The following is an 18,408-nucleotide window of genomic DNA, read 5'->3' on the forward strand; positions in this document are numbered from 1 at the left end:
GGGTGTAGGACTAGGGCCAATAGGCATTGAATTTGACGCCTCCACAGAATCAAAAAAGTTTCGATCCCCAACAAGTTCTATCCATAAAAATTTTAAATAAAACAAGTCAAATAAAGTTACATAACAATGATAACATAGAAGATAAAACAAAATAAACCACAAAAGATATCAAAGGAAATTTTATTACATACCCATATCCAGCTGCTTCTCAAATTCCTCCACTTCATCCATTAAAGTCCTAAGGCTTATTGGAGTAGAAGAAGAACGAAGCCAGTTTTGTGTACATATGAGACCCTCAACACTCATTGGATTTAAACTATTTCGGAAAGGGTCAAGTACACGACCCGTAGTGCTAAATGTAAATTCAGAGGTCATAGTAGATACCGGTATTGCAAGTACATCGCTTGCGATCTTTGAAAGTACGCGATATCTAGCTGAATTCACATTCCACCAAATTAGAATGTCAAAACTATCATCTTCATCCTCACATTTTTCAGCTAGATATCTATCAACCTCTAACTTATTTTCTAAATTGTCTTTTGACGGTAACTATTGCTTAAATTTGGCTATCAAATTTGCCTTTCTACTCGCCACCTTGTCAACTGAAGGAGCTACATCTTCATTTTGGAAACTTGTGCGCTGTGGAGAATGCCTTTCTTCATTTTCCTTGTATGCCTCATATATGCGGATAAATGCATTTTTCACCTTCCAACTGAAATCAATTTTTTTTTTTTGTGATCATGTGCATACATTTTTCCCAACCCAAAATCAAGATATCACATCTTGTAGCAAGGATCAAGAAGAACACTAACATATAGCAACATATTCTGATTTTCCAAGTTCTCCCAATACTTGTCAAACTTTCTCTTCATATTTGTGGCCATTAATCCCACCACTGGATTTCATTCTTCACACTCAATGTTAATGGCATCTTTAATAATAACCAACTTTGGGAAAAAAATATTACAAGTTACATATATTCATCCCCTAGAATTTTAAAGTTGCATCTTGGAATAATTGAAGAAACCTCACAAACAACTGTACCTTCACCCAATCGGATGCATTGGGAGGCCCTAACTTCTTTGACTTTCTCATATTTACCACATGATCCACATTTTCATCATTGATATCGTCATCATCGTCATTTCCAATACTACTAAGGAAGCACGAATCTTCTTCCTCCAACCGATCAAAAGCCATTTTAAATTTTGAAGCCCTCTCCAACATAAGATAGGTGGAGTTCCACCTAGTCGATACATCTAGGCAAACTAGGCTTTTAGATTGAATCTCTTCCAACTCCACACATTTCTTAAATGTACTCCACATTTGAGGGGATGATTTAACATATTTCACAACACCCCTCACCTTCGCAATAGACTCATCATACTCTTTTAACCCCTTATGAACGATTAAGTTCAAAATGTGGGCACAACATCGAACATGCAAGAATTCATGTTCCAAGATAGTGTCTCTCCTATATTTTGTTTTTTTTTTCAAATAAGAAACAACCTCATTATTAGAACTTGCATTATCAAGTGTGAGTGCAAGTATTTTTTGTCGCCCCTAATCATGCAAATACATCTCTATGCTCTTACCAAGGGTATCACCCTTGTGATTTTCAACCAAACAAAAGGAAAGAATCCTCTTATGTAACTTCCAGTCATTATCAATAAAGTGTGCTGTGAGACACATATAATTTAAGTTTTGTACGGATGTCCATGTATCTGTAGTGAGGGAAACTCGCTACCCTCGAAAAGCATTTCTCAACTTTTGTTTTTCCTTCAAAAATAAATTATAGCAGTTATTGGCAACCGTCATACGGGATGAAATCCATACCCACTTAGGGCAAACTATAAGCATAAACTTCTTAAAACCCTCCCCTTCAATATGCCTAAAGGGTAACTCATCTACAATAATCATCTCTGATTAGGCTTGTCAGCAAGCCTTAACTCTAAATGCAATAGGCACAAGTCCCCCACTACCACTACCACTTCCTCCTTCCACCTTCCAACCTAGAGTGGTCTGGGATTTATCCGTATTCTTAAACGAACATTTCTTACATTGATGCTCAATGTGATACTTCATATTTTTCGTACCATTGGTCTTCGTATCACATGCATACGAAGCACCACAATAATTACATGCAGTCCTAGGTTTACTTGGATCACCTTTTGGTATTTTTGTAAAGTGATTCCAAAGAAAAGACCTAACTCTACCTATTTGTGACCCACCAACTGATTGATCACTTACATTGGATGGGGGTGGGGGTGGGCGTGGGGGTGGATGCATGTTTGGTGTTGACTCTTGCACATCATTTGTAGAAGACTCCATATATAAAAAGGACAAAATAATTAGAAAACAAACATTAATAGTTAAGGAGGTTCAATAAACAATGGACAATTTCGAACAATAAAATGACACTTTAAAGCAATTCCTATATGCCAAAAAATTATCAGACAATTCCTATATATAAACTATAAAGCAATAAAATGACACTTCTAAATATAAGAAATTACCCGTTGTGTTGATCTTGAAGTAAATAAAGTAAATGAAGTAAATAACTTTATATTTTGTCTATCATTTTTCCTATTTTTCAGTCATTACTCATGAATGTTACATGTCTAGTACTTGCCTATAAACATACATTTTTGTTTACTGTCCATAAAGTAGTCATGGTATATTCTATTTCATACTCTACAACACTACTTTGTTCATTTGAGCAGCTTCTATACATTTTAATGGGTTGAGTTTTAATGATTTTCTAGTATCTTTTCCTCTTTCTAGTTAGCATTCCACTTGTATATATAATGTGTACTTAGTCTATGCCATTTGAACTCAGCTCAAAAAACATTTCCAAAGGGGTTGTTTTTGAAAAAAAAAAAAAAGGATTTTTTTGCTTGTTTTTAAGTATTTTAGTTTTACTTTTTTATGTGGTGATTGGTGCTAATTTGGCACCTATAACAATTTACAAACGAATGACCTACAAAAAAAGAAAAAAAAAAAAAAACAGTTTACAAACCTATTTCTAAGTTTCTATCGGAGATACTCTTTTGAACTTTTGATCATTATTAAAGCCACATAAAGTAAAAAGTTTAAGAAAAACAAATTCCAAGTGTAATATAATTTTGGAATAAAATCATTTAATTGATCTAGCAAATTAGCAATGGAATTATACGGAGGTAGGTTGGTGTCATGGTGATGCGCTGATGGCAAAAAAATTTATCACAGATTCACAATGAAAGGGATGTTTCCTAGAGCATCAACTACCAAGTAACCAAGCAGATGTTCATTAGAGCAAAATAAAACCATTTTTATCACAAGGAAATGGAAACCCATTCCGAGAGAGAGAGAGAGAGAGAGAGAGAGAGAGAGAGAGAGAGTACCAACCATCAATCGGGGCCTGCTGCAGTGCTGAGACGGAGGAGATAGAGGGTGGATTGTGATTCGCAGTGCTTACGGTTGGCAAGACGGCGGGAAGGAGCTTAGGGTTTGCGGGACGGCGGGAATTGGAAATGATTTTTTTTTTTTGGGGGGGGGGGGGAATTCGGGAAAGATGAAATGCACATAGCAATTAGTTAGGTTATATTCCCTGAAACGGCGCCGTTTGGGTCCAATTTGGACCCCAAACGACACCGTTTCAGGGAAGTTAAATTGGAAAAAAATAACTGGGTCGTGCGTCGTTTCGCGCAACCCAGTTTTTTTTTCGCTCGCAGTGACTAAAACGGCGCCATTTGGGTGCCATTTTGTACCCAAACGGCGCCGTTTCTGGTAGCAAATTGTAACTTTATTGTGAATATGTGATTCTTTTATCTTTTTGGCACATAATTTAATTAAAAAATTATTTAAATTAGTAAAATTAAAATTAAACAAACTACTTAATGTGGATTATTTAATTAACTCATTAAAAAATAAATAATGATAATTAAATTTATATTTATGATGTTAAATGTTAATTGCTAATTTATTACTAACTTAGAGTATGTCACATTGTCAATGAGTCAATGACTCAAATTCAATGTATTATAAATTTATGATAATTTTCAATTCTTCCATGTTCCATCAATTAAACTTTTAAGTTTTTACATTTTGTATATGTAAATTTGTAATATGATTAATAAATCATTGTATTAGGTATATCATTATATGATGAATAAATCATTGTATTAGGCTATTAGCCTATTAGGTATATATAGTTATAACTTATAATGATATTAATACTATGCTATTATACATATATTATGCTATAATACTATAACTTTTATAATATGCTATTAAATTATTAATGCTATAACTCTTATATGAGTAAAGTTATTATAACTTATAATAGTTATATAGTTGGTACTTATTATAATATAATACTTATATTATACTAAATAACTATAGATTATACCGATACTAAATTACTAATAGTAATAGTAATATATATTATAATGATATAGTGATACTAATGCTATATATTATATAATAATACATTAATACCATAGACTTATAGTGATTAGTTATTATGAATCATGAATCCATGATTAGTATAAGTTATAACTATATAATTGTATTAGTATTAGACTATTAGTAAATAGTAATATACTAATATTACTTGTAGTGACTTAGTACAGGTTATAACTATATTATAATGATATAGTGATATTAATACTATATATTATATAATAATACATTAATACTATAGGCTTATAGTGATTAGTTATTATGAATCATGAATCCATGATTAGTATAACTATATAATAGTATTAGTATTAGACTATTAATAAATAGTAATATAATAAATTACTAATATTAGTTATAGTGATTTAGTACAAGTTATAACTATATTATAATATTTATATTATAATGATATAGTGATACTAATACTATATATTATATAATAATAAATTAATACTATAGACTTATAGTGAATAGTTATTCTGAATCCTGATTAGTATAAGTTGTAACTATATAATAGTATTAGTATTAGACTATTAGTAATATACTAATATTAGTTATAGTGATTTAGTATAAGTTATAACTATATTATAATATTAGTATAACTATAACTATAGTCTTAGACTCTTAGTCTATATTAGACTATTAGTTTTTTTTTTTTATTTTTTTTTATTTTTTTTATATACTATATTAGAGTCTAGAAGTAGAGTCTAGACTATTAATATAATACTTGTATAAGTTGTATTAGTATAAATATTAGTATTAGTATAAAATTATAAATATCAGTATTAGACTATTAGTTAATAATTATTTAATGGTGAGTTAGTGATAGGATTAGGTTAATTGGTTAAATGAAAATTAGATAATTAATATATATATATTTTAAAATTTTCATAGGGTTCGGTCTGAAAAACCCCTGGACCGTGGACCGGACCAAATGAAATCGGTCCTATAAAATTTGGATCGAGACCGACCTGGACCATTCCTGGTCCAGTCTGGTCAGTTTTTCCGGTCCGGACCGACTGATTCTCACTCCTAGTAGAAATAAGGATGACCAAAATATTGCGGCTTACCTCTCCAAAGTCGAGATACTAGACAAAATTGACATTCCATCTAGCTAAGATATCAAGATATGCCGTATATGATTGTATGTTTGCCAACAAGTATCTATCCAAGTCTGATTGGTTGTCTGAATTCTTCAGAAGCTCAATGGTATCACCAAACCTCTCACTCTAACTACACTTTTTCAGCCTATCGATATCGGGAGGAGGCAATGCAGTGGACGTTGAACCATTATATTAACACCCCTGAATGTGGCAAACTTATTATACAACCAAGTAAGAGTGTCATTAACCCTTGCAACAAGTTGATCCGCCCCATCCCTTCCCTTTAGTACTTTCCAAGCCAAACACAATGCTATCGATTTTGTATAACAGGTCAAGAACACTAGCCACATATAGGAAAATGTTGTTCCAACTTAAATCGCATCAATACTTCTCATACTTGAACTTCATGCTCAACGCCATCATCCGTAAAGTAGAATCATCCCCCTCGCACATTTCATCAAATTGCTCTTTCACCTAACAAACTTGCTGAGAATATTTATTGGATGTCACATACAAAGATCCAGAAACGGTGCATGTCACCTCATAAAAAAGCCTTAGAAATTTTACAAAAATTGGTATATGATCCCAATCATAATCAATGGGACGCCTTGATCTCTCTTCGTCCTCCCAAAGTGGCGAACATATTGCATGTCCTTCTCACCAATGGCATTAAAGGCCAATCTATATTGCTCGGTCATCCCCAACATCAAAAAGGTTGAATTTTATTTCGTAGGAACATCAAGACACAATATAATCTTGCACTATATGCCCGCAACACGAACAAACACTTTGAACTTCTTAAGCCTATTGGGTGAAGATTTTACAAATCTCACCACACTCCTTATTCTTGCAATTGACTCATAAACATCTCTTAGACCATCGATCATAATAAGACTGAGGATATGTGTACAACATTGAGCATGCAAAAACTCACTACCCAATATTGACTTATTGTCTTCTCTAACCTTATTCTTCATATACTCAAGTGTAGTATTATTAGACGAGGTATTGTAAACAGTTACTTTCACCTCCCATTCCAAACCCTAGTCTTTTACTACCTTCCCAATGGCTTCACCTTTGTGGTTGGCAATTAAACAAAAATTGAGAATCTTTTTATTTAACCACCAATCATTATTTATAAAATGGGCAGTCAAAGACATATATAGTTTAAGTTTTGGACTAATGTCCATGTATTAATGGTGTGACAAACTCTTTGTCCTTTCAATTAGTTTTTTTAATAAATATTTCTTTACATCGTATAATTTAAGAATATCCTTTACCACTGTATGGTGAGAATGAATGTTAAACCTAGGTTCGAAATACTTAGCAACGGCTTGGAACCCTTCACTCTCCCCAAACTAAAAATGTAACTCGTTTATTATGGTCATACGAGCTAAATGACTCATATACCCCTTCAGATTATACTTGGTAAACCCCTTCAATGTACTTCCCCCATAACTCTCATCTACCATCTTCTTAAGTCCAATCTCCAATCTAGGGATGGGCAGCGGGACCCTGCACCTCGTTGCCTTACCCAACCCTACAGGGAGAAGGACCAGCGGGGGTAGGGGGCGGGATGACCCTAGCGGGGCCCTGCCCCACCCCGGCCCCCGCTCCGCTCCACATATATAAAAAATATTTTTTTTATATTTATATATATAAATATATTGTATATAGATATATACAATTTATTAAAGACTTGAAACTGTATTCAAATTATTAGATTGTCTTGGTCTCCTAGGCCAACCTTTATATAGGATGTCAATGCAATACAATAGTCATATTTAATGTTGTATGACTATTGTATTGCCTTAACCTCCTATATAAAGGTTAGCCTAGGAGGCAAAGACAATCTAAAATATAATTATAATGAGTTTAAGTCCTTTTTGTATTTATAAATTTTAATTTATAATTTTAATTATATTATAATTTGGGTCAAAAAAATATTTTTGAACCCATAAATAATTTTTAGACCCAAGGGGTTGGCCTAGGTAGGGGGCAGGGTGGATGGAATTTTTCAAGCCTCTCCCCTGCATGGTCTGGGGCTGGGTGCGGGGAAGGGTCCCTCTCGCTCTGCACCATGCGGGTAGCACCCCTACTTCAATCTATATTGACTCTTTTCAACTAAGCAACGTCTTATCAGACTCTTCTTGCACTATTTTTCTAAATGGTCTTTCATTTTGCTTGTGAGTCATTGAGGTCGCTACCTTCTAACTTGGTAAAGTGTTCCCACACGATGGAAATAGGTTTTTTCTTTGGTGGGTCCATGGATGTAGAGGTAATGGTAGGTGTAGGGGTAGGGGTAGGGGTAATTGTAGGTGTAAAGGTAGAGGTAGGTGTAAGTGTAGGTGTAGGGGAGCTAACACTGGTGCTAATATTCGGACTTCAACTACTATTCATGTAGTCACAAACTCATAAATACTCGACATGAAACAAAAATTGCAAAATAATTAAAATCATACAAATCACACAAGCTCGAATGTTTTGGGGTTTCAAAAATTGTTTGGGATTTCAATTTTGAAATCCCAAAACAATATGGCAAGTAACAAAATAAATTAGGTTAAGGATTTCTTAATGAAACCCTAACCTAATTTAAGGATTTCAGATTAATCATTCCCAATTAATTTAAACAAACACGAACATCAATCAATCCCATCCCCCACAACATCCAAACCACAATTACATTCTCCAAATCTAATGAAACAATCACATCCTCCATAGTACATTGCAAAAAGGAAAAATAAACAGAAATGAGGTTTCATGAGATACTTATAGAGATAGAGAAAGCAAGGGTTTTGGGCCTCAGCGACAACGTGAACTGCGGCAATGAAGACGACGACGACACTACAAGAAAAATCACTTTTACCGACATAAGTGTTAGTAGCGATATAAAAATTGTAGCTAAAGGTTTATCTTTAGTGAATAAAATTTTAAATTCGTCGTTAATGTTACTTTAAACAACCAAAATTATACCGTCATTTATATTGGTCACAAATATATGAGCGGAAAATTTTTTCACCAAATGAGAAAATAATTGTGATGACAATTATAGAAATAGTAACGACTATAATCGTCGCTAATAATTTTGATGCAATAGAGTATTGCCAACTAGTTACATTTTGTCATAAAAAATAGGTTTTAGTGAAATTATAATTTTTTGTCAATTTTAGTCTAATAATTGACTTTTTGTGACACAATTTATCTTCGCAAAAAATAATATTTTAGCAACGATATAAAACTTATAGCTAAACGTTTATCTTCAGTGAGAAACTTTAAATTCGTCTCTGATATCACTTTTAACAACCAAAATTGCATTGTCATTTATATTGGTCGCAAATACATAAGCGGAAAAATTTTCCACCAAATAAGAAAGTAATTGTGACGACAATTATAGAACTAGCAACTACTATAATCATCGCTAATAATTTTGATGCAATAGAGTATTGTCAACTAGTTACATTTTGTCATAAATAATAAATTTTAGTGAAGTTATAATTTTTTTTGTCAATTTTAGTCTAATAATTGACTTTTTATGACACAATTTATCTTTGCAAAAGGTAATATTTTAGCAACGATATAAAACTCGTAGCTAAACGTTTATCTTTAGTGAGAAAAATTTTAAATTCGTCGCTGATATCACTTTTAACGACTAAAATTATATCGTCATTTGTATTGGCCACAAATACACAAAGCGAAATTTTTTTCTACTAAATGAGAAAGTAATTGTGACAACAATTATAGAATTAAAATGATTATAATCATCGCTAACAATCTTGTTACAATTGAGTGTTGCCAACGAGTTGCATTTTCTCATAAATAATTTCTTTTTAGTAAGTAAACATCATTTTTTCAGAAATAATAAGTTTTAGTGAAGATATAATTTTTTGTCTTTTATAGTCTAATAATTAATTTTATGCGACCCAGTTTATATTCGCAAAAGGTAATGTTTTAGCTACGATATAAAATTCGTAGCTAAAGATTTATCTTCAATGAGGAAAACTTTAAATTCGTCCCCGATATTACTTTTAAAGACCAAAATTCTACCATCATTTATATTGTTCGCAAATACATTAGCGGGAGAATTTTCCATCAAATGAGAAAGTAATTGTAACGATAATTATATAACTAGCAATGACTATAATCATCACTAATAATTTTGCTGCAGTAGAGTATTGCCAACGAGTTGTATTTTGTCATAAATAATAAGTTTTAGTGAAGTTATAATTTTTTTGTCAATTATAGTCTAATAATTAACATTTTATCATCTAATTTATCTTCACAAAAGGTAATGTTTTAGCGACGATATAAAATATTATTATAACTTTATAGTATTAATTCTTATTATTATTTTATTAGTATTGATATATGTATTTATTTTTTTATAGGATTTAATAAAAAGATAAACTTGATTTGGATATTAACATAAAAGAAAGAAATGAAAAAAAAAAAAAAAAAGAGAAAAAGAAGGCTTGGATGAAGAGATGTGATAGAGAGAGGGAAAAAAAAAGGAAAGAAAAAAAAAAGGAAGGAAAAAAAAAAGAAGAAAGAAGCATATAACTTAAGAAAAAGAGAGAAAAAGAGTTGGGTTGGCACAGAAAACGAAATTTAATTGATATATAAATAGATCGAAGCAAAGGGGCAGTACATGCACACTAAATGAAATCCAAAATATATATATATATATATATATATATATATATATATATAGATCAATTGAAGCAAAGTGGCACCTGCACGCCGAACGAAATCCAACAAAAAAATAAAAAATAAAATAAGTTGTGCTGCACAGGAGTATTACTGATTTGAGAGAAGAAACAACTGCGTTTATATATGTAATTTTTATTTTTTTATATTTAATTTTAAATATTATTTTAATGTTTCTTTGCATTCAAATTTTAGAATTTATTTTTATCAATATGTCTAGTTAAGTTTGAGGATGAAATCTCATTAATGATTATATTGTAGTATTATTTATGAGATTGATTTTTTCTCCAGTTATGTATGTGTTCAACGATCTATTATTCTTACTTCATATTAATTGAGAGATAAAGTTCTTGATATGGGTTCAATCATATTTTTCTCATGATACAAAATAATCTTAATCAATTGAGAGCCTTATTTATAATTTTGTCAAAAATAAAATCTTATATCTTTTGTGATTTGTTTTAACAGATATAAGTAATGATTTGATTTTATATCTTTAAGCAAATAAGAACATGCATACTTTAAATATTTTCTTAAAAAGGGGTTTCAACGATGCTATTTTTCATTATAACAAAATTAAATGCTAGATTATCATGTAAATATTACAGGAGAATCAATTTTCATAAATATATTATTATGAATTAATAATGTGGATTCCAAAACTTTAGTTCATTATCCATTAATAGTTTATTCGTTTTTTAGATTAATTTTCATCTTCATGATTTATTTTAGTTCTTTTATTGTTATTAGTTTATTAAATTAATTATTTCTTGTTTTGATTAATTGATTGTTTAGTTCTTAATTTTTTGTTTTATTTTACAACTCATCTTTCTGAACTAGTTTAGAATTTATTTGATTTATAATTAATTAGTTTTCTATGTTTTTACAAGTCCCTGTGAGTTCGACCTCGTTCTTGCCAAAACTATACTTTGGTATGATTCGTCCAATTGCGAGTACAATTAAAATTTCACATCATTCTTGCTGATATCATTACGTTCTAGAAGCACTGTAAGTGTTATTTTTCTTTCAATTAATTATTTTAATATTTATTTATATTCATGTTTTTGAGTTTATTTTTGAGAACAAGTCTATCTGAATTCTTAACTAAGATTGCAGACGAAACCTTATTATTATGAGATGTGATTTCTTTCCCAATTGTTTGTGTTCAATGATTAATTGTTCTTGATTCAAGTCAATTGATAGAGATGGAATTATGGATATGGGTTCAATCATAATTTTCTTACGATCTTGAATAATCTTAATCAATTGAGAATGATAATATCAGAATAATTTCACTACTTTAAATAAAGATTTATCACAATTAAATAGTGTTAATCATTATATTTTTACTAATTTTGAAATAATTATTTTTTCTCATTTAACTTTTAATTTTATTTTAATGAAGTAATTGAAATAATTATTTTTTTTCTCATTTTATTTTAACAAATATAATTGATGATTTGACTTTATTATTTTAAAAGAAAATGAACGTGCCTTATAATTTTTCTTCAAAAAATGGTTTTAACGGTATTATATTCCATAATAATGAAAGTTAATTTCTAAATTATAATATAATTGCATAGACACTAATTTTGATCCTCATATAAGGGGACAAACAGATAAGCATATATTTCTAAACTAAAAAACTTTCAAATAAACAAGTAAAGAAAGAAAGAAATAATACAACTAATAACAATATAAGCAACTAAAATATAAGCTAAAACAGAGCTGTTGCCCCGTAACTCTTTCTTCAACATACTGCTAGATATAGTAAAACACATTAGATTTGAAGCGCCCACAATAATATTTGTAGCCTCAAGCATAATTTTAGATATACCAAATCAAGTTCCATTTATTTTCTTACATCCAAAAACATAACACAACCCAACCAAGCATACCAACAACATCCAATACGAGTGAAGTTAATCCCAACCAACCAAGCATACCAGCAACAAACTCACTACAACTCCATCATTCAATCCCAACATTTCAAGATAATTCATCAATAAACATAGTCCAACTCAAATATAATCACGCATTTAGAAATTATTTCCGTGCTCACAAATCCAATATGACTGAAGTTAAAGATTAAATATTAAATCCATCAACTACAAACAGTCCAACCAAGACAGAGTCCAATATTTAACATCAATTCATAGGATTCCACTTCACACTCCCATATGCATAATCTAATAATTTCACAACCCAACAACATCACAAACCACACCAGCTTTTCTCTATCTACCACATCAACACAATCAATTTATAAAACAGATATATACATAATTTAACACACACAACCAATCACATAAACAACCTAGAGGAGATAAAGAGAATAGTTGTTATACTATAAACAATGGTTTCCGTGCGACTGGCCAAGAGTTGGGGCTGGGTCACGAGGGGGACCTCGATTTCAAGAAGCCAGCTGTGAGACATGGGAGGAGCAATCGTGGGTTGGAGGTGGTTGATCTCATTTGTGGTGGATGGTACTCGGCTAAGGGAGGAGGAGAACCGTGGGAAGAGAAAGGAAAGGAAGCGTTTGGTGCCGTGTGTAAGGGTGGCTGGTGTGCCTGTGCTCTTGGTGAGGCCGTGCTGTTGCCCACGGTGGCGCTGGGTTTCCGTACACAGTGGAGGCAAGAGATTGAAAGAGAGATGTCGAGAGAATGTGAGAAAGGGATCCTTGGGTAAGGAAGGCTGAGGGGGAGGAGGGCTTTTTACTGCTAGTGAGAAGTAATGGCGTTGGGTGGATCGGCGGCGACGGTAGCTCTTGCACCGTGAGGGTTTATGCCGAGAGGGAAGGGAGAGAGTACGCGCACGCGCGGGCGCTGGGGGTGTGGAGTGTCAATGAGAGTGAATTGGGGAGAGAGAAAGGGGGGGAGTGAGGGACGGCTACGGTTTATGGGTTTTAGGAAAAAAAAAATCTATTCATCATCTTAATTCTTATCATCCTCTCATTTAATACAAAGTAATTGCTTTATGTCAATATTATTATATATGCATGCATCTTTTAGAAGAGCTACACAATAGTAATTGTAAAAATGATTTCTTCCTATATTTTTTAGCCACTCCTAAGGTGAAACGAGGTCATGGTAAAGCACAATGCATATCATTTGAGAAACTGAGAAAAACTGGTCTCATTCTAGTGAAGATAGAATTGGCAATAAGGGAGCTACTGGAACAAATAATACAGCTTTTATTAGCAAGGTAGACTATATTGCTAGGCATTTTGCTTCCATTACATGCAAAAGCTAGAAGCACATCCCTGGAGTAGATAAGGAGGAATTGTATGCTCAGGTCCGCGTAAGTAATTATTGTGCTTATTTATTATTTTCTTATTTTAGTTTAAAAATTATGTAATACATTTATTTGATTCAATTATGTTTTAAGGAGAGTTCCTCCTTGATTGGATGAAGATGAAGTCAAAGAAAGCGTTAAAGCAAAGTTACAACGAAGCTATAATGACTATCACCATATATTGCACAAGATATTTAAGAAATACTCAATAAAAGAAGAAGCGATTGCTTATGTCCTAGATGATTTGAATCAAGCTGATTGGGAGATATTGTGTGATCGATGGGCAGACCCAAAATACAAGGTATCTCAACATTAAAGTTTGTCACGTATATATTCATAAGCTATTGTATTAGTTAGTATCAATTTCATCAGTAACAAGCATGCATAAAAAATTATTTTCTTCATAAGAAAATAAATGTAAATTGATGTCTATATTATTTACAAATAATGAAAACTTAAAATTCATGGTGGGCGTTGTATATATAGTAGGCTTGTGATGGAATTGGAGTTTGAAAATATGTATATATGTTAAGGGTAGAACTAGTTGGTTGGTACTAGTTCCATTTCTAAATAAAATAAATATTGAGTTAGGATGGACAAAGTGGCTAGCTGTTATCTACTCATAAACCTTGCAATTCTTTTTTTTTTTTTCTTTATGTTTTTACTCCTAGAATTAACTTGCATTTTTTGGTTAATTTCTTTTTTATATATATATATATATATAGAAATTGTGTGATCAAAATGCTTTGAATAGAAGCAACCTAAAAGTTAATCACGTGGCTGGATCAAAATCATTTGCTCGACTTTTCGAAGAAAACATATTTTTTAATTGTCATTTATACATTGTGATTTTTAATATTAGAGAGTTTTTTTTAATTTTTTTTAATCTGTTGAAGCGTGGGGAGGATACTACTCTGATTAATTTTAATAAACTCACATACTCGAAAGATGACTCTTTCACGACTCCTACAGCAGAAGAAAATTATGTAAATAATGCATTTTTCTTAGCGAAATATCTTACTTCAACTTGAGTCTTGATTTTTTATCGCAACTCTAGCATGTAGACGTTATATTTCTAGTTTTTTCTTTTTATTAGTCTAAGGAATCTAATATTTTTTTTGTCATTATCTTTGTCTAAGTTATTATATAGAGTTCCATTTTGAGTTAGAGTTAGAATATGCTATCTTGCACTATTTGCTTACTATAGTTCATAGATGAACTGATATAAGTAACTTAAACGTTATATACAGAGTTATTTTTTATGTGTAAGAGTTTGATATTTACATTGTTGTTTATTAGTTTTTATATTTGGTGTTTTATGGCACATGTAATTAGAATGTTATTGCATTCTTAATTATTATGATTATTTTAAAATAATGTATTAGAAACCCGAGATGAGACCTCTTGCTCACTTATGTTAACCATGGTTGTAAACTATATTATACAATAATGAACAAAAATAAAAAGTCAATTTCAACTTTGAGATATTACTTATGTTTGTTTTTTCTTTTGTGATATTTTATTTCTTAAGGTTAATTGATTTTATTTTACTTGGGTTATGCATTGGACTTAGACAAGTACAATGCATACATATACTAACTTACTTTTTTAAGAAAAACTTGCTTTTGCTTTTGCAGCATAGGATGAAAGATTTATGGAATGAGAGAAATGTTGTCGGGTCATCACGGACTGCAGAAGATATTTTCAACGAAGTTTTGGAGCATAAATCTGGATATGCCAAAGGATTGGAAAATTATGTCATACCTATTCCATCATCTTCACGCTTATCCAAAGTCATCCAACTCACTCAACAAGTAGAGAAATACAAAAATGAGATGGAGGTTTATAAGGAGAAATGGGAGGAGTCGGTGCAAAGGGAAGAATCTACGCAATCAAATATCAACAATATGGTAGAGAAACAAAGTGAATATGATCGTTGCCTTTCATAAATTATGGCACAATTAGAGACTCATAGAGAGTCCTAAAGAGACATTCAATTTCACATTTCTATTTTAGTTTGCAAAGAATAAACTTTATTTGAGTGTTTTTATGAACAATGGTACTAGATTTAAACGATGGTTTTAATTTTATGCATTTTGTTGTAGCACTAAAATTTGTTATTAATTGTTTTTTAATATTGATGATTATTTGGTCTTCTATTTATAAACAATGAAGAATTGTGCAATCATACGTGATGAAATATATTTGTTACTAATTCTAAATGCATGTCACCATTTACGATGATAAATATTTGTCACTAATTCTAAATCATGGTGTGTAGTGACGAGAGTTAGTCGTTGATTGAGTTGAACTATTGCATATTTTATACATTTAGAACTAATATATTTTATTTATTTCATTACATTATTATTGATTTTAGATGAAAAAATGGTTACGATGAATAAATCCGAATTGTGCTTTAAATTGGTTAATAGCATGATTTATGCTTAATTTTATAACTTGTGATTTAACTGGACAATATTTATTTACATGCATAACATATTTTTGATATTCTATTATTCTTATTTTATTTTATTTCTAATTTCTATTATTTTATTTCTAATTTCAAATTTAAAGGACTTTTAAGTGAGTAAGATGTTGGAACAACATAGGAACTTTCAACGAGGGTAGGACTCTTCAAATAAAGATAATGATGGGGTTTGAGAGTGATTCGGATCAGAGTCCAAAATGCGTTAGGAGACAGAATGGACAGACTTTAGTATTTTAATCACAACTTTCCGCTTAAATATCGGATTGATATGATTCTTGATGCTTTCAAAATCTATCTTAAAGGGCTACAAAGTTTTCTCTAATAAGGATTTCCAAATTTAAACTCCTGAAGCACGTACGTGGCTGTCAAGTTGAGTCCTAAAATTTAAGCGATTTTGTGTGCTGGAATATAAAGATATTAAGGTTTCTTTCCTACCCTATTAAAGCATATTATTAGCACGAAATTGAGAACTTTTTGCAGAGTAGGCTACGCATTTGAAGAATTCCTTTGGGGTCCAACTGCCGTTCCAGTCTTCTCCTTCATTGCCTACCACCTCCATCTCCATTTATTTGGCTTGCTCTTTTCATTCCTTACTTTTTATTTAATTTCATTTTAAAGTTTATAGAATATTTTTTGAGATATTTGGCTTAGACTTTTGGGCATTTTATTTTTTGTTTATTTACTTCGTGTTATTTATTTTTCTTGCTTCTTTAATCTTTCATTTAACAGTGATTACAATTGCTATGGATTAATTTTGAGAATTTGTGATTTGAATACAAGGATGAATCCTAGAATCTTGATTTTGAGGCTTTTCAATTTTCAGTTCGTATTTTGTCAATTACTTTCTAATCTAGTTTAATTCTTAGATTAGTTTTATTAATCTCTCAGTTCCATTGCATATGAGATCGATTAAAGCTTAATTAGGATTTAAATAATTTATGTTTTGTTGTTTAATTTTAAGATTAATTAAGATTGTTTAGTTTAGTTGATTTTCTTTATTGTTAATTTCAATTTGTTAATTTTTTTTACATTTCATTTCGACACTTAAAAATCTAAAAATATGAATCTAGTCCATGACTAGCGCCCTTTTCATTTTTGTTGCACTCGTCTATTCATTGCACATACCATCATTTTTATTTTCTCTTTGTGAATATTTTCACCATTTTAAATGAATTTGATTGTAAGTAGCTTTCTCTGAGGAGAAGAACTAGGAATTTATTTCTAATTAATACGCGACATCCTCCTACACTTGGGATAGCCTTTGTGTTACTTCTTTTTGAGTGAGTTAATCGTCACTAATAGTAAACAGTAGCGACAAATTTAACTCGTCATCTATGCTAGACACCAGGTTCTTATTGTATTATTTGTGATAAATAAATTTTGACGGCAAAAATTAGCTTGGTGATGACAATACTTTCTCACAAATAGTTTTCTATTAGTGATAGTTATTTTGATCGCTATAATGTTCATATTTGAGACGAATTAATTGTCTAATATTAATGATGAATAAATCTTTCGTCACAATTACGTTAATTTTTGCGAGTATTTTGTTTTATGGGGACTTTTTAGAATCGAGTATAAGACCCTTCTTGCGACAAAAATATCGTCGCTAAATATAGTATCTTTTGCAATGATATGCTTTTATTGTCATTAATAACTTTCAATGGCGAGATATTTTTGACAAATGTGTGAAGATTTTTTTTACTCGTAAAAGACAATTTATGACTAAAATTTAATTTTTAGTGACAAACTTTTTTCTCGAAAAAAGTTTTATTTTTTGTAGTGCGCGACAAGTGAGAGAGTTGAGAGAGAGAGAGAGAGGCTGGGAGCAGAGTGAGAGGGCTGTGAGAGATTGAAAGGCAACTGAGAGGTAGTGAGGAATCAAGACATCGAGGGGTTTCATTAATCTTGTAAGGAAACAACACTCCAAAACCACGTGGTTTGATTACAAATCTAATATATATATATATATACACACATATATCAAACAGGGAAAATCATGGGCCTTATCCCTGCACCTTTACAGCATGTGGGCGGATGCTCGCACACCAACACACAAAGGATGGGGGTCTCGCCCGCCCGCGACAATGGCCGGGCCCTAGCACAAACAATTTACCTACTATTAACAAAATTATGAGACAGTCCAAACGAGCTTAAGATCTCATTTAAGGTTCGTTTGATTAGACACTCAAGATAAAAGTTGAATAAAATATTATTAAAATATAATTTTTTAATATAATTTTTATTTTAAAATTTAAAAAAGTAGAATTGTTTATTATATTTTGTATGAGAATTTGAGAAAATTGTAATAATTAGATAAAATGAGATAATATTATTTAACAAACCAGGCCATGTCGCTTATTGTATCTTCCTTTG

Source organism: Juglans microcarpa x Juglans regia, chromosome 4S (assembly GCF_004785595.1).
Source record: "Juglans microcarpa x Juglans regia isolate MS1-56 chromosome 4S, Jm3101_v1.0, whole genome shotgun sequence".
NCBI classification, from domain to species: Eukaryota; Viridiplantae; Streptophyta; class Magnoliopsida; order Fagales; family Juglandaceae; genus Juglans; species Juglans microcarpa x Juglans regia.